Genomic DNA, 18,870 nt, shown 5'->3' on the forward strand with positions numbered 1-18,870 from the left:
TTCGTTTTGGGAGCTGACAGCTGGATGGGGTGTCAGTCCACCTCCTTGTCACGGCCGAGGTGCCCTTGAGCAAGGCACCGTACCCCCATGCTCCCCGGGCGCTGTGAATGGCTGCCCACCGCTCCAGGTTGGCATCTGTCTCTGAGTGTGTGACCCTGTGCGTGTGTGTGTCAACAGGTGCCAACCTGGATGGATTAAAAGCGGAGGACAAATTTCATGTGTATGCATGACCAATAAATCGGATCTTAATCTTAATCTCTTAATCTAAATCTTAATGATCTTAGATCCATACACAGTAATATCAGGAGTTAACTGAACACTGGTCTCTGTGGTTAGTCTGATGTTTAACACACATTAATGTCAAACATTTCTCATCCTGTTCATTAGTCGGAGGGGTGGTCCTGGCCCCCGTTGTTCTGGGAGCCGTAGGGTTCACCTCAGCCGGGATAGCAGCCGGCTCCTACGCTGCTGGCATGATGTCATCTGCAGCTGTTGCTAATGGAGGAGGAGTGGTAGCTGGAAGTCTGGTGGCTGTTCTGCAGTCTGCAGGTATTTTGATTTGATTCAACTCAACTCAACTTTATTTATAAAGCCCTTGGCCGTGGCTGAAACAAAGTGCTGTACATGAGTAACAAGAGTAACAAGTGACAGATTCATGCTGAATCTGCATGAATGTGAAGGTGCTTCATGCCACGTTGCATGCTGGGACGGGAGGGCCATCTTGTAATGATTGCCTTCCCGTCACCTCTGTCTGCTTCCACTGTTGTCTGGTTCATTTTTGTTTTGTATGACCGAAAACAAACAGATCAAATGGATAAGGGAAGACATGGAGGAAGGAATAGGCGAGAGAAGGTGGACTTTACTGCAAATAATTCAATCCTGCGGCTAAATGAGAGATCCGCTACTTAAAGTGATAGTTCGGAGTAGATTCACCCTAGGGTCATTTGAACCGTGACATCCAGCCAAGTAGCCCAGCCGAAGTTTTTTCGATCTTGGCTGAACATCAGCTCAGTTACTGAGTTATCCCGAATAGCTTAGTACAAGCGCTAATGGAACCTGGTCCGTATCTCCAAAATTACCACACTAAAATCACATGCCATGACACCAAACTTCTACAGTAGTACAAATATGGTCTGTACTCACAAAACGATGCATTTGGAAGTTTGTACATAGTCCAGGAGATTATTATTATCAACACAAGCCTGATAGCTTCTCTGCTGCTAAAGCTGCGTCGACGTCACTTCCTTGATCTGGGAGCTTCAAAGTAAGATGAGGGTTGATCTACTGTAGACAACAAAGTATATGCTATATTCTACATGATTTTTTTTATGAATTTTTATGTCGTAGAGTTGTGAATTTATTTTATCAATGGATGAATTGAGCAGCCTTGCTTTGTTGTCTACAGTAGTAGATCAACCCTCATCTTACTTTGAAGCTCCCAGATCAAGGAAGTGATGTCGACGCAGCTTTAGCAGCACAGAAGCTATCAGGCTTGTGTTGATAGTAATAAACTCCTGGACTATGTACAAACTTCCAAATGCATCGTTTTGTGAGTACAGACCATATTTGTACTACTGTAGAAGTTTGGTGTCATGGCATGTGATTTTAGTGTGGTAATTTTGGAGATACTGCCAGGTTCCATTAGCGCTTGTACTAAGCTATTCGGGATAACTGATGTTCAGCCAAGATCGAAAAAACTTCGGGTGGGCTACTTGGCTGGATGTCACGGTTCAAATGACCCTAGGTTGAATCTACTCCGAACTATCACTTTAATAAGCCAGAATTGTGCTGAATCTGCAGTAATGACATGATACAATCTTGTCAACTTTGACCAGAATCTTACAGGATTGTTTATATTTGGAAAATGTAAAAACTTCCTGTAAGAACTGAGGCTGTTTTAAGAGGAAATGGTTCCTCTAAGGTGTTCCTAATAAAGTGTTTATATCCTTTTGACCTGAATGATGCCGTACTACGAGATGGGATTAATGAGTTGGCTGGGCAGCTAATCTAAATCACCATGGTAGTTTATGCTAAACTATAATAATCTTCAGTGACATCTTTTCGTCTATTTAAAATCTATTCAACATTTCAGTGTCTTGAAAATGTTGTGGATTTTCTCCAGGTGCTGCTGGTCTGCCGACGGCCGCCACAGCAGTTGTGGCCGGCATCGGAGGTGGTGTTGGAGCCGCTGCGTCATGGCTGACGAGCCTTCTGCGCTAAAAATGACGGAAAAGGAGGACCTTCTAAATCATTATGAATCATACGGACGCCAGCTTTATTGTTTATCTACTGATCAGCATCTCTGTATTGTCAGACATTTGTGTTTGTGGTCAGCTGATGCGACTGACCTTATATATGATCTGCTACAATGCAGCACTTAAAGAAGACACAGAAAATGATCAGAATATTTAAACTAATACGTCTGCTCTACCAGAATCATTTTTAATTTACTTGGCTTTTTAAACTGTGAAATAAACAGCCAACGTTGTCAAAAATGTCATAATCGGTCTGATTAATTGGTTGTCCACTAATTTTTTTTGATAAATCTTCAATTTGTGAAACATTTTCTCGATGTGCTGTATGCACACGACTGAATAAGCAAACAAATGTAAGTTCATTACTTGTTTGAAGTATTTGAAGTCGGCGTTTAGTTTGCGTGGAAGATGGTTTCAACATTTTCAGATACAAGAATACAAGAGAAATGCTGAACCTCTAATGAAACAGATGGTGATTTGGTATACCTGTTAATTATCACAGAATTCATCAGTTAAAAAAACTCCAAATCCAGAAAGTCTCTGCGGTTGTTTTATTATATTCCTATTTTCAATGACAGTTCTGACAATGAAAGAATGAAGCGACCTGTATAAATATTTCATAGGTCGAGTTTCAAAGCACAAAGTCATTTGACTGAAACACTGAATGTAAACCATCTGGCATGTGAGCCACATCAAAGTTACCGGCAGAGTTCAGACAAGTTGCTTCATAGAAATTAAATCGGTATGAAGTTTATTCAAAATGAATAGTGAGCCGCAGCTTTAGAAGAGGGGGAATTGTCCCCTACAAACCTCGGCAGGAATACTTTTCAATCTTACCTTCACTGGTGTGATTAATTAAGACAGCTGGGACGATGATGCACACGCAGACTCTGGAATCTGATTATTCTGCAAAGATCTTTACTCTCTGAAGGCTGGTGGAGTCTGAAGCTGCTCAGTCTGGTCAGTCCTGGACACAAACAGTCATAATTAGAATTTTACTAGCACGAATCTGAGATTTTTATAGTTAAACCAATGGCAGCCAGAATGGCAGGGGTCAGAGCCACAGCGCCGACACCTCCTCCACAACAACATAACTGTTGAAAACTTTCTCTAATTGTCAAAGTTCCCATTATTTTTTTGAGGCTCACCTTTACAGTACAGGTTAAAATAAATGTGTGTTGTGGTGAGTCATGTTTTAAACATCTTACCTGGAATGGTAATGATAGCTTTACCTGTTAATGACACACGAAAAGGAGATGAAATGCTACTTACTCACTTGAAATTCTCTGTCAGTCATTAAGTTGTTTTTTCATCAGAGAAATACGATGACGAAGACTTCCTCGTTGCTCTCAGTCCTGCCGTTTGCCACTGAGCTCTGCCAGCCTGTGAAGTCTGCTACCTTCCAAGGTTTCAAAAAGCAGCACATTAACTAAATTGGGAATGTTGAAAAAGTTTGTAAAGAAGAGAATAAAATTGAAGATAAGTTATACAAAAGCAAAGGAACATTTTCAACCAATCTTTGTACACGGAAAGATTCAAAAGAGGACAAATGTGTGTACAATCCGAGCAAGGAGACGATAAACATTGTAATTAGATGCACTGAAGGATTCCCTGAACAAGCCTAAAAAGCATGAACATATAAAGGTTCCCAAAGTGCTGTATATATTTCAAGTATATTTAGGGACCGAGCAGTGAAACTGCAAGGCCCTATTGTATCTGTAAAGATTCTTCTTTTTTTTTATTCTTTGCAAAAGGTACTCGAAAACTCTTGAAATTTTGCAAGCACCACCTGCCAGTCGACATGAAAGAATCTAAACTTTATATTTTTGGGAGTCGCTCATTGACTCTGTAGCGCCCCCTACGTTGCTTAAAAATGGTCCCCGCATAGAGGTTAGTTTCGTGGGATGACAAAATTCGGTACAATCATTCATCATGCCCAGACGCACAAAAAAGTCTCATGCCGTCATGGTCCCACGTCCACAGGAAGGCGGCCATTTTGGATGGAAAGTGAGTTTTATTTGCCATTTTTCTCTTGTTTGAAGTGCCTGGAGATAAAACATTTATTTAAAAATTAAACAAAACATCTAACATGACATATAAAGTGAGAAACAAAAGGAGCAGAGACCCAAGACGGCCACAAAGTTCTTCAAAATTGTGAAAATGAAACATGTAATATTAAAAGTGTCACACAAAGGAGATGAAAAATCACCAAAACGTGTGATACAGATGGATCTCAGGCTTAGACTGTTAACAATGTCCAGGAGGTCTACCAGTCCGGCTTTAAAACACTACAAAGCACAGAGTCAGCTTTATTAAGAGTTTTTAAATGACATCCTCCTGGCGAATGACTCTGAAGACTATGTGACTCTTATCCTCCTGGACTTAACTGCGGCCTTCGATACGGTAGACCACAACATTCTGGCAGCTGACAAAGATGAAGCCCTTCCTCGCACGCATGCACTTTGAACACAAAACAACTGAGTAGTTTAAAGATACAGTATTACATCTGTAATTCCGTTATCCAATCTTATGCCTTAGAAATGATGACTACATTAAGTCTTGAATCAAAATGACCGTGGAGCCAAATAATTGCTAAAAAATTAAATATGACCAGAATGAGACACAAAAGGAGAGATGGAACACCACCAACACAAAAAGGCAAATACAAAAACAACCAGTATGAGACATAAAACCACTGTGAAGATGTGCTGAGTTGCTTAATTTCCCAAACAGGGTCAACTGTTGCCTCTTTCGGTCTGCTTATCCTGCTCCTTTTCTGGGACAAGTGAGGCGGCTTTTGCACGTCTGTGAACCAGTGTAATAATCTGTGCCTTTTTGTCATAAGGGAGCCAAAATCCATCCAAACTAATACCATGATAGATTCCGTGTCTTTGAGGCCTGCACCCAGGGGAGACTGCTGAGATGATGATGAGCAGAAAGTTGAGGTGTACACTTGATCTCATACACCCAGACTTCAAACAAAAGGTGGAATCTAAAAAAGCTAACCAAAAAGCTTATCATGACAGGCATGCCAAAGAACGCAACTTGGTGGCAGGAGATCCTGTCTATACCAAAAATTATGGATGTGGACCTAAATGGATACCAGGACTGATACAGAAGATCACAGGACCAGTTTCCTATACAGTGTTGCTGGGAAATGGTAAAGTGATCAGGCGACACGTGGATCAACTGTTCAGCAGACATGAGGAAGATCTACCAGTTCTGATACCCGATCTGACACATGAGGAGTATGTGGTACCTCCAACAGTGACCGGCACAGAGCCACAGGACCCAGGTACTACACAAGTGGTTGACAAAGTTCTGCCTATGGTGATACAGGACAAGGAGAGCAGTGCACCTGGTGGTTCGCCAAGGGAAGAGCTGCGCCGATCTCAAAGAAACAGGAAGCCACCAGCCTATATGAAAGACTTGTGAAGTAAAGGACGTACCAGATGAGACAATTGTTGGAACTGGACTGTTAAGAGTGTTCAGATTTATATGCATTTGTTTCATTTTGTGTAAAAAAAAAAAAAAAAAAAAAAAAAAAGGAAGCAAATTCACTGATGTACAGGGCTCTCAAGTCTCACGCAATGAGCGTGAGACACACGCATTTCAACAAGTTCACACGCTCACACGCCACACATGCCATTTCTCACGCTGAGAAATGATCAACTTCGTCACACAGAAATTCTAATGGGCGATACTATAAACGAGTCAATGGCAGGTTACTGTGCGCTCCTACAGCTCAGAACTATACTCTGGTACAGCTGTCTTGATTTAACAACCCATCGGCAAATCACAAAATAGAATTTCTCAGCCAATCAGAAAACAGAATTTCTTGTTGCCGGGTGTGAAATAGCTTTCAGCTGCAAGCACGCGTCCCATGAATGCACAGCGGACATAACCTATTATGCTCTGAATGCGTGCAGAAATTGTAGACGAGCTGGAGGTGGAAGAGAACCGTCAGGATCATCAGCAGGTCATATCTTCATTTATATGAATCTTTTATTAGTTACTACAGTTTTCCTACTCCTTGTAAAAGACCAATACCTGCCGATTAAAGTGTTCGTTGGAGTAGTAGACCTAAATATTCAGCACACACCCTTTGACATGAGCAACTTAATGAAAAATGAAAAATATGTAGGAGTGTAATTAGGCTTCCGTGGTTAATTTTTTTCAAAGGTGACTGGTATGAGCAGATTCCCAATAAGGCTATCTACAATTGCCAAACTGGTATTAGTTCTGCCACACTGAAATGCTGATGCAGAGAGGGTTTTTTCCATGGTGGGGCTCAATAAAACCAAGACCAGGAACACTTTGTTTCTGAATGGAACTCTGTCATCCATCATGACTGTGAAAATGGCTGACATTGAGCCACAGTGCTTTAAATGGGAGCCCCCAATATCAGTCATCAAGCATCAACATCTGCCACAAACACTTACAACAACACTCATAAACAAACACACACAGAGAGGGACTGCTCAAGGGGCCCATTTGGGGTTATGTTTGTTTTTCTTACTTTAATTTGTCTGTTTTTTTGTTTGTTAAGACTTTGCATACCTAAAACAATTTATTTTAAAATATAGCAGAATTTAGTGTAAAAGTGAAGATTTGTGATTTTGGTATAAATAAAACAATTTCTTTGTTCTTTAAGTAGCTAGTTTATGGCGATGGGATACTGCAAGGGACCCCCCCCCAAAAAAAAACTGAAAGAAACCCCCCCATGCACACGGCCCGGCCCCTGCCCCGCCCGAATCTCACTCCAAGCAAACTTGAAAACTTGAGAGCCCTGCTGATGTATATTGTGATGCCTATTTAAGATTGTAGGGGTAATGACGTGATATGAACCAATAACTGGGTTGTTATTAGGTTGTCTAGTCACACTAACAATTGTGGTGATTTTGTTAAATTGAGGCACTGTACACTACGGAGTAGTTTAGATTTAAGGGGGAGGAGTGTTATGAAGTAGCTGTATTACAGTTAAGGACCAATAGAGGGCGCCAGTGTATTTGGCCCGGAGTGCATATATTGTAGCGGGTGCCAAGGGTCTACGTCCGGGGCTGGGAGAAGTGATGACGTAACTTCCCCAGGGTAACTTGTATGCTGATGGCCAATGTTGGTGGATTGCAATAAAAGCCCTTGCAAAGGATCAGGAAGTCTCGGACCTACTCATTGACATACCAAGATATCAAGCCCTTAAAAAAATAAAATAAAATAAAAAATAAAAAAAAATAAAAAAAATAAAAAAGATATCAAGCCCTTAACAAGTCGCGCATGCGCAACTTCTACCATGTGATCAGGTGTACTGAGGCAACAACGAAATGCCTGTTTTATCTCACTGTAAGGTGTAATGTTGGTGATAAATACTGCTTCGTTTGAATACAACTGCCGGTAAAATGTTAATTGTTGTTTTTGAAACTCCAAAGTTGATTTTTTTATGTTTAGAAACGTACTTACTGAGCAACGTCAACCGCTATATTGGGCCGTTACGTATGCTGCATTCGAAGGCAACTGGGAGATCAAAAACATAAAAGTCTCCAACAAAGAAGGGGGGGGGGGAAAGTACAACAAGGAGGGTTTTTATAGGTCTGACAACATAATACATCCATGGTCGGCAACTCATGTAAGGCTTCTCAACTACAACTTGCGTATCTGGATTAAAAGGGCAGTTTAAATCGTAAATGATCTTAAATGACCTAAGAAATATTCGACAAAGTACCTTGGGTGTTTTAGCTAATCTATCTTTTAATCTAAGATAACTACATAGCTGTTGTCGAGTGGTTGCTGTTGTCAAGCAACTAAACAAACTTGTATTTTCCCAACCGGAAATCGAAAATTATGTTATGTGAGATTGTTTACTGTTTGCGAAGACTTTGAACGCAGCAGCACTGAGTTTCGTTTCTTTGTAAATCGCAGCGTCAGAAAGTCTCACAAACGTCATCATCACACCAGAGAAAAGTGGGCCCCGGTGAGTTTATCAGCATATTTTACTGATCAGGGTCTCCGCGGATCCTTAAAAAGTATTAAAAAGTCTTAAATAAAAAAATACGCTTTTTAAGGTCTTAAAATATCTTAAATTTCGCCGATTTTCGAAGAGTGGCATTAAATTTCATCTGGGCGGAATGAAAGAAAGATATGTCTGGACAGTGGCGCCAGCAGAAATAAATCCTAAGGGTGGCTGGTGGGGGCAAGGCAAAATCTTGGGGTGGCATACCCGACCAAATAAAACCCCCACCTATTTATTGATTTACTGAATTTACAGTATATTCATATATTAAAACACTGATTTCTTATTATTGCTGTCACACTTTAATAATAGTGACTTAATATATTTAGGTTATTCAAGTTACTTAGCTAACTTTCCGCTTAGCATGCTAACTTCAGAGAGCATGCAAACGAGTCACACATTTCAGTATACACGTATATAAAGTATATTCAAGTATTTCCAATAAAATATGTGCTGTATAAACACTGTATATCATACTTACCGACAAAAGTTCTCTTCAGAATTCGTTGAACCAATACTTGTTGCTTGAACTTGCTTCCATGTGCATCTTTGCAAAATTTTTCCACTCCAAATTAGAGCTCCGAAGAGGGGGGGAGGGGGAGGGGCAGGGCACGAGAACGTAGCAACGCAGCTGCTTCAGGTTTTAGGTCCAGAGCACGTAAGACCCCACTGTGCTCTGTTTCTTATTCTTATTATTCTAATTAAATTAGATATTATTATTATTATTGTTGTTGTCGTTGCTCTTGTGATAGCACCATTTTCACATTATTAACTGTTGTGGATTAAAATACATTCCCTAATCCACACAAATCCAATGCGCTCCCTTGTGGTGGCTAACAGGGTGGCAGCGAGTGATCTGATGGTGGCTGTAGCCACTCCTAGCCACCACGTGGTGGCGCCACTGTGTCTGGAGAGACGATTTTCTATCGCTCTGTGCACAATATGGCGACCGTTGACGTTCGAACTTTTGTGTGTGCGCCAGTACTTCCGGTGATTTGACAGCTAGCACGTCAGGTTAGGGCCAGTGGCCGTAAACAAAGGTTAACTTATAGCCTAGAAGAAAGATGATAATATAACGTATCTAAAAAGACTAGCTTTCTTCAGTAGCCTAATGCTTACCGATTTAGCAAGCCTAGCAGCCTAGTTGCTAATGCTAGCCGCAGTAACGTTACCAACCATACCCGACGTCAAGGAGTTGGCTGAGCAGGAGCAAGATTATGGATGACAGTCTGACATGGCTGGCAGAGTTAACTTCATAATGGGTGAGTGCAGAGGTCCGTTTCACGAAGCAGGTTTAGTGAAAACTCTGAGTTGATTAACCCTGAAATGAGGGAAACCCTGAGTTTTCCGTTTCACAAAGGGAGGTAACTCAACCCCGAGGAAGAGGGGTAACTCTAGCCTGTTTCACAAAGAGAGGTAACTTAACCTTTCGGTCAGTTACCGTAGTAACAGACTCTCTGAACCTAACCTGGTCGGGACCAGGTTTTATTCAAGAAACCTCGAGTTTCTCTCTGTCTCCGCCCTCTTTCAGCCACACACGCCATTTGATTTCCTCATTCATTCAGTCAGCAGAGCGAGTTCTTCTGCTTCTAGAAGTCCATTAGGCACAGTAGGAGATGACTTTTTTCACGAACATGGCATGTCCTTTTGACAACAATCCCGTGGATAGCATTATTGCGCAGAGAAATAAATATTCGTCGGAGATGGTTATCAGACCGCGCGCATAGATGTTTTTGCATTTACAGACAATTATCTTTTTGAGCGGCACCATCAGAATTTTGTTGGGACAAAAGAAAAAAAAGACATAAAAGACAAATAAATATTTGTATGAATAGGCTTAAAAAAGATATATATATAGGGCTATTATATTTTATAAAGGCACTTGTGTCTTGGTGGACTCCCTCCAGGGATTCCCTCAGCCTTCTTTCTGTTGGCTCAGTAGAAGTCTGTGTTAGTTTAAATAGGCATAAGTATTTAACAGAACATGATATAGATGAGTAGACATAGTTTATGTGTGTGAAAACAGTATTATGTTGGGGATAAAATAACTGCACACTCAAATAGCCTCTTGATATTTATTTTACAGTGTAAAACATGATCAAAATGAGGTACCTCCATGCCGAGGTCTCACCTGTTTGAACAATGTTTTTATATTTAATCTTAAACTGCTGCCAAGTGCGCTTCTCCCCCGCGGGATTGCACCTAGATTAAATAAATTAATGGGTTACCATTCAAGCAGTTTCTCCTGTAATATTATTGTGATTGCAAAGGACTACATTTAAACTTACACTTTTGCTGCTGCAGCAGTGCACTTATTTCTAAAAACGTATTAAAACTCGCCGTATGAGCGCATTAAGATTTCCAATTCGAGGTTGGTGAAAAACGTAGCCCATCCTCTTCCCCGTTGCCATGGTGACTCGTCGAATCGGGGCTCCATTGATGCTGGCTTTTTAAAGTTGTGGTGCACATGCAAAACTCAAGGTGAACCTACTCAGAGTTGATTAACCTCACTCAAATCAGCGTTTCTGGAACCGAAAACTCAGGGTTTTCTATCTCAGAGTAGATCAACTCAGAGATCAGGAATAGACTCAGAGTTGGTTGAACCTGCTTTGTGAAACGGACCGCCAGTTTCATTCACTTGTTTTCATTCTTTCACAGGATTGATTCACTTCATTGGTTTATCCGATTGCTGGGCCATTATGTGTCTGGGTTTGTGTAGGTTACTGATTATGGTTGTTAGCAGTTGATAGTCAGGTTGTGTGATGTGTGTGTGAGGGTGTATTTTTTCTATGGGTACGTGCCATTGACTGTATGAGCGGTCTGTGCTCGTTTTTTTTTTATTTGATTAGATTGGAGATACTTTATTAATCCCGAAGGAAATTAAATTTTGGCGTGTGGTTTATGCAATGCAAAGTCACTGTCCATAGTCTGTGCTTCATGTGAGTTGTCCAAAGATCTAGTTTAAATTAACTTGGGTAGTAAAATCGTTTTGCTAGTTGTAAAGGCACAGTAGACATAACTCGAAAATTAGGTTCAATTATGAATTTATTTTGCTCAGAGCCTCAGACAAACAGACAGACAAATGGCAGCGAATACACGCTCCTTCTCAGAGGTGTGACAATCGGGCACGATTGTCCTGTAGTGTGTGGTGTTCCCTTGTGCGTTCGAATCTTATGCGATCATGTTGACACACTGAAGCACACGTTTCACACTGGACTTTTTTTCAACACGGTACAGTCGCTCAAACAACCTGATGCACGGACAAGGGTGGTAAATAATTTTGATCGCGGCCACTAAAAATCTTGATCGGAGTCACCCCTCAGAAAATCTCATACTACTTGACAGCTGTCAAAACTTAGTGTCCGATAGCGATAGGTTATGTTTTCTGCGCCTGATTGAATCGTTACCTCTAGTTCTGAAAAGTTTGTACTTTTCAGGGTGCTGTGTTTTTGTTTAGGTCATATACACCTCAACAAAAGAAAAAAAATTGAAAACAATTGATAATTCTACAAATCTAAAGTATCTACAGGACACATTACATAGTTACTACTATAAATATCAGAGAGAGAGAGAGAGATCTATCTAGCTATACGTGTCTGGCTACTGCTAGCCAGAGCTATAGAGTATACAGAGTTGCGACACGCTTTGAAGTCACCGCTAGGGCTGTCACGTGGTTCATGTAAGCCTCCGGAGTTCCAAACAAACTGCAAGCTGTCATTGTCTTGTATGGTACAGCGTGAGTTATTGCATGATAAATATCAAAGTAAACGTAAACGTATGTTGTATGTTAGTGTCATTATGCTTTTGAACTGTGGGGTTGACAATTGAAAGTGAATTAATTATATTTTAATAATGATAAAAATTAACAAACTTTTGGAGGGAAAAGTTCATGTTAGCTTTGCTAGTTAAGCTTCACTTACGTGAGTGATGCTAACTTCATAAGGTTCGTTGTTCTGCATTTGCAAATAGATAAACAAGTTACCATTTCATTTTTACTAATATTGCACTCTCAGCACTTTCCTGTTTTGTGAAATGTCAGCTTTTCCAAAGTACTTTTTATCTTTATTCCAAATTTAGTTTTTTGAAAGAACACGTAGGAGACTAAAAGACATTTAGTTATTTTTGTAGGACAGGCATCAGAACCGTTAAGATTTTAGGATGGAGCCATGTACCAGATCTTTCAAACAATCACTAATATGCTTGAATATGGTCAGTCAATAGTAATAAATCTAACTCTACAAGCAACTATTCACACTTACAATTTATGTTAGAGCTGATGGACTGGAATAGGTATGACTTGTACAAAAGTTGTTCAATAAGCAAGATTTTTATAAAAAAATTATTGAAACAAGAACTGTTTTGTGTGTGTGCAAGAAAAAAAATAAGAATAATTAATCGTATATATATATATTATTGTTATTACTATAAATAATATATTATTTATCAATAAGAACAAACTAGAACAATAACAGCAGTGTGTGTTAAACATAAACCATTAACAGACAAAGTGGGGCAATGAAACCATAAACACACACACACGAGGGGTCTGGAAAAAGGGAAAGAATGTCCTCACAGCCACCTCACTCAAGACTGCCTGGAAAAGGGCTCCTGCATGTGTCATAGGTGATCTTTGATCATTTCCAAGTTCAAGACCGCTATGGTTACATCATTTTTAGATCAGTGGATTTACCATGGTTGGTTGTGCAGCCTTTGGATGCAGCAATCGCTCAGAGAAAGGAATCCGGATGTATGGCTTCCCCAAGGACATTGATCGCCGGAAAAGATGGTTGGCAATGGTCAGCAGGCAAAACTGTCAGGTTAAAGGTGACCACAACAAAAGAAAACTTTGTGAAGTAAGTAATGGCCACAGAGGTTTTATGATAAATTTACTAAAATTTCAAAGGGCATTGTACACCTGAATGTAAAGAATAACAGTTCAACAGAAACGTGAAGTATGCAGGGGAAACTGAATTTAGCCTACGACTTATGACATCATTACCTCCCGGCAGTTACACTTTGAGGACAACCAGTTTATGGTCTCAAAAAGAGGCACAAAGAAGTTGAGACCAGATGCTGTCCCAACCATCTTCATCCATCGCCCCAAGCCCAAGAGGAGGAAAACACCTTCGAGGATGATGGCTTCTGCACCTGATGACCACACTTACTTCTTAAAATCAAACCTTGGTATGATACTAGTGAACAGTCTTTCCACAGTTTTTCCCCATTTCATGTATTTTTTTTTTTTTTAAAGAAGCTATCGTCAAAAGACATGTCAAATTTCACTTCTAGGGATATAGTGTAGGTGGCATATAACACCAACAATATGTTGTTATTACAGATATTGAGGGAGAAATTGAAGTGCAGTTAGAGGCGAGTGAGAGGGATGTATCAGGTGACAATGAAGCAGATGTCAATAGACTACAAGGGCCACTCATCCAGGAACCAGTGTGCCAGGTGCCAGTCAGCCAGGGGCCACTCATCCAGGAACCAGTGTGTCAGGGACCAGTCAGCCAGGAACCAGTGTGTCAGGGACCAGTCATGACAGGGCCAGTGTGGAGGACCTGCTGAGGGAATTAAGAAAGGAAATATATAGGAGGATAAAAGCAGAGAGGGCTCTAACACAACAAAAAAAAAATTGGGCACTTAGGAGGAGAAGCAACAACCTTCAACAAAAGTTTACCTCAATTTTCAATCGGGACCAAATTCATGCACTCGGCCAAAAGAATAAAGGGGCAATTGGGTGGGGAAATAAGACCATCAAAAAGGCAATTCAAATTCGATTCACAGCAGGCACAACAGGATACAAAACCCTGCAAAACATGAAGATCCCTCTGCCAGACATCCACACTGTCCAAAGAAGAATGCAGCATGTAAAACTCAAGCCAGGAGTGTTGGAGAAGGTTTTTGACATGCTGAAGCTAAAGGTTAGTAGCATGAACCAAATGGAGAGGGATTGTGTGCTAACCTTGGATGAGATGGCCATCACCCCAAGCGTAGAGCTGCATCTGGGGACAGGAAAGCTGTTTGGCAATGTTACAATGCCTGGCCACAATGGCAGAGCAATTCACGCTTGTGTCTTTATGCTGGCTGGAGTAACAACAAGGTGGAAGCAAGTTGTGGCATACCACTACAGCAGTAATTCCACCAATGGTGCCATCTACCAGCCTATCATCATTGCTATAGTGGAGGCAGGAGCATCTGTAGGGCTTCATGTCATTAATGTCACAAGTGACATGGGGAGCCCCAATAGAGCAATGTGGCGAGCTTTTGGAGTGACGTGTGATAAGCCCTGGATTCCACATCCCATAGAGTCACACCGGCGGCTCTATTTCATGGCAGATGTTCCACTTCTGGTCAAGAACTTGAGGAGTGCCCTTGTCCGTGGTCAGACCATCACCATTCCACAAGATGTTGTGTCCAAAGAGCACCTGCCGTCCAATGTGGTGTCTGTTGGTCCCTTACAGGATCTGGTGTCCTACCAAGAGGGCACAGCACTAAAGCTGGCTCCCAACCTCTCCAGGGGCATTTTGGATCCTAACCACTTTGACAAGATGAAAGTTAGCTCAGCCATGCACATCTTCAGTAAGTCGACAAGTGCTGCCTTAAAGTACCTGGTGGAGGAGGAGCAGCGTCCTGAATCAAACCTCACCACATGGCAAGGCAAGGCAATTTTATTTATAGAGCACAATTCATACACAGGGCAATTCAAAGTGCTTTACAGCTACATAAAATCACAAGAAGGCAATAAAACCATTAAAAAGGAATAAAAAAAATAAAAGAAAGAAATTTAAAACCCATTAAAATAATCATTAAGTAATTAAAAAGTGAAGAGTGCAGATAAAATACTTTCAAGTGTCATATGCACAGCTCAATAGAACTGTTTTCAGCCTGGATTTAAACATTGTCAGAGTTGAGGCCTGTCTCACATCTTCTGGAAGACTGTTCCAGATTTTAGGGGCATAAAACTGAAACGCAGCCTCACCTTGTTTAGTCCTGACTCTGGGCACCAGCAGGAGACCCCTCCCTGAGGTTCTCAGAGCCCGAGGTGGTTCATATGGCTCTAACATGGCAGAGATGTACTTTGGCGCTTGACCGTGAAGAGACTTGTACACAAGCAGAGCTGTTTTAAAGTCTATTCTCTGAGCGACAGGAAGCCAGTGCAGAGACCTGAGCACTGGACTAATATGGTCGTATTTCCTGGTTCTAGTCAGGACTCGAGCAGCAGCGTTCTGGATGTACTGCAGCTGTCTTATAGCCCGTTTAGAGAGCCCAGTGAGCAGGCCGTTACAGTAGTCTAACCTGCTGGAGACAAACGCATGGATCAGTCTCTCTAAGTCTGGTTTAGACACTATTCCTTTGATTCTGGCAATGTTTTTTAGATGGTAAAAAGCTGCTGATGTTACAGATTTAATGTGGCTGTTAAAGTTCAGGTCTGAGTCCAATATTACCCCGAGATTTCTAACTTGATAGTTAGGTTTTAGAGAGAGAGTCTCAAGGTGACTGATAACACTTTCTCTTTGTTTCTGTGGGCCACAGACAATGATTTCAGTTTTGTCTGAGTTTAGCTGGAGGAAATTGTTTTGCATCCACACACTGATCTGTTCGATGCAGCGACACAGTGTATCTACAGGCCCGTGTTCTCCTGCCGTCAGTGACACGTAGATCTGAGTGTCATCTGCATAATTGTGGTAGGACACATTATAGCTGCGTATTAGCTGGCCTAGTGGAAGCATGTACAGATTGAACAATACGGGTCCCAGGATTGACCCCTGGGGAACCCCACAGGTCATAGCCATTTGGTCCGAGACACAGTTACCAATTTCAACTAAATATTTCCTGTCCTCCAGATAGGACTTGAACCAGTTTAAAGCACGACCAGAGATTCCCACCCAGTCTTCTAACCTCTGTAATAAGATCGCATGGTCAACTGTGTCAAAGGCAGCACTCAGGTCCAGCAGAACTAAGACTGTGACTCTACTTGCATCTGTGTTCAGGCGGATGTCATTTGTCACCTTGATCAGAGCTGTCTCAGTGCTGTGGTGGGGCCTAAAGCCTGATTGGAAAGTATCAAAAGCATTGTTAGACAGGAGAAAGTCACTAAGCTGTTGGTATACAACTTTTTCTAGGACTTTGCCTAAGAATGGCAGGTTTGATATGGGCCAGTAGTTGTTCAGTACTGTGGCATCAAGATTGCTCTTCTTTAGAAGAGGCTTAATGACAGCAGTTTTTAAGGCCTTTGGAAATGTTCCAGTCTGGAGTGAGATGTTGACTAGATGAGCAAGTTGTGGTAACAAACTGCTCAGCACAGACTTTAGGAATCTAGTGGGCAACTCATCAAGGCAGCACGTTGATGAACTCAGACTGCAGATGGTCTCTTCGACTGTTTTGTCAGTAACAGGTGTGAAATGTGTCAGCTCTAGGTGTCTAGCTGGCTGCAGAGTAGTTATTTGTGTTGTGGAAATTATTGCATTTTTAATGCCTCTAATGCACATCATGGTTCCTGGAGAAGATGGACCACTGGTTTGACCTTATGTCGTCCCGCCATGTTGTGACTGACATCTCTCTTTTCAAAATGGGTGAGTACGAAAAGGCCATCAGCTTTCTCCAAGAAAGCATCCATCTTTTTCGTGGCCTAAAGATAGGGGAAAAGAGCAGCTGGAAGCCGGTACAGACAGGATTGGTTATGGCCACAACAACCATACTGCAGGTCCAGGAAGATCTGTTAAGCCAGGGTCACAAATTTGTCTTCACAAGCCGGTTCACGCAGGACTGCCTGGATAACACGTTTGGATGCATACGTCAGAGGAACCCCGTGCCAACACCTGTGGAGTTCCACTATGCCCTGCGGGCTGTCACTGTTGGACAGTTCCTGTCCACAGTGCGTACAGGCAGTTACCTGGATGACAGCTGTGACCACCTAGCAGACTTCCTGGAGACCAAAACCAATACCAGTAGTCCTGAAGGTCTGAGAGTGGAGCAGCTGGTCGACCTGACATCACCACCCACCTTCTCAAAAACAGATTCCTGTGTTCTGTACCATCTGGCCGGATACATCATGAAGTGTGTCTTCAGCTGCTCACTCTGTCAGACGTGCAAGCATGCACTTGTGCAAAATGCAGATGATGCACATGAAAATGCTGTTCTGCTGCAGTTGAAGGAATTCAAACATGGTGCACTTTATCGGCCATCTGATGAGGTCTTCACTGTCGTCCAGCATGTGGAGCAGCTGTTTCGTTCAAGGACAGATGATTCTCTCATGGAGTGCTCCAATGCAGTGGAACAGCTGAAAGAGGAGGCCATTCTTCTGGATAGCAGCCTTCCATCATGCCATGATGTGAAGAGAAAAATCATCTGCAAATATGTCAGGCTGAGGTTAAGGATTGCGGCAAAGTGCATCAGGGCTTCAAGGAGAGAAGACAAGAGTAAAGGTTACCTTGGCAGCAAGAGTCAGAACAAGAAGGCCAAGAAGGCTCAACCTCCTGCACCAAAGGCCATAACATCTAGGCCACCACCAAATACCTTGCTTATTGCCATGGATGTACTTGGCCTCTCCATTCCTTCTCAACCTCCAGCAACCACCAGCATCTTCCTGCAGCCATCATTGAGGCGAGCAATCACCACTAGCAGCTTCCAATTGCAGCAGCCACCAGCAGCAGCAGCCTCTGCCAGCACCAGCCACTTCCAGCAGCAGACACCAATAGCCTCCGCGAACAGCAGCAGCCACCGCCAGCAGGAGCTTGCGGCTAAATCTGGAAAAATATATAAGCTTTGTTCCTGTTAAACAAATAAATAAAATGTATTCATATTTTTATTGTTAATATTCTATTGTTGAAGATGACATTGAGTGCTTTGAAAGGCGCCTCTAAATAAAATACATTATCATTATCATTATTTTTATTGTTGTAGTAGTAGCTATAGTATAGGGATGTCCAAAGTCGGTCCTCGAGGGCCGACGTCCTGCAGGTTTTAGAGGTTCAAGACATCATTAACAGGCTTGTGTAGAACTTAACAATCTGTTGAAGAGATCCATTTAATCTGAATCAGGTGTGTTGAAGCAGGGCAACATCTAAAACCTGCAGGACAGCGGCCCTCGAGGACTGACTTTGGACATCCCTGCTATAGTAGCAGCAGAAGTAAAACAGCTAGCATTTAAGTAATGGTACATGAATGCACATGAATGCACAAATATGCACTGACTGTTTGCACTGTTGCTAAAATACAATGTGCTTTGTTAAACCGAACAGCCTTGAGTGTAGTTTTTATATATATTTTTGCCGTGGTAATGGTCTTAATTTTTATTCTTAGAGGTCTTAAAAAGGTCTTAAAAGTCATTAAATTTGTTGATAAAAAATGTGCAGATACCCTGTTTTTGATTAAGCTGTGTTTCGGCTGACTCTTTATGTGGGTTGTTGTGTTTCAGGAAAAGTTGCTGCCATCACAGCAGGAGCAGGTAGGATTTTCTGACGTGTGTGCCTCCTTTGTCACGCCTCTGCTATTTTTGCTATTTTGTGTTGTGTGAACAAGACCAAAACTGCGTGCCTTATCATTTTCACCCCTCCCTCAAAAGCATCGTGGATTTTTGGTGAGAAAATATATTTTTCGTATTAG

The 18,870-nt window shown here is 41.7% G+C and overlaps 1 long non-coding RNA gene across 1 annotated transcript; it reads left to right on the forward strand.

The window, feature by feature from the left end:
• The first annotated feature begins 8,146 nt into the window (after positions 1 to 8,146).
• Positions 8,147 to 18,712, forward strand: LOC142366325 (uncharacterized). The gene is made up of 4 exons (XR_012766785.1): positions 8,147 to 8,223; positions 12,939 to 13,115; positions 13,272 to 13,446; positions 18,683 to 18,712. It is a non-coding gene; the product is annotated as an uncharacterized LOC142366325 (long non-coding RNA).
• Positions 18,713 to 18,870: the final 158 nt, after the last annotated feature.

This window comes from Odontesthes bonariensis, chromosome 17 (genome assembly GCF_027942865.1).
Source record: "Odontesthes bonariensis isolate fOdoBon6 chromosome 17, fOdoBon6.hap1, whole genome shotgun sequence".
Lineage (NCBI taxonomy): Eukaryota > Metazoa > Chordata > Actinopteri > Atheriniformes > Atherinopsidae > Odontesthes > Odontesthes bonariensis.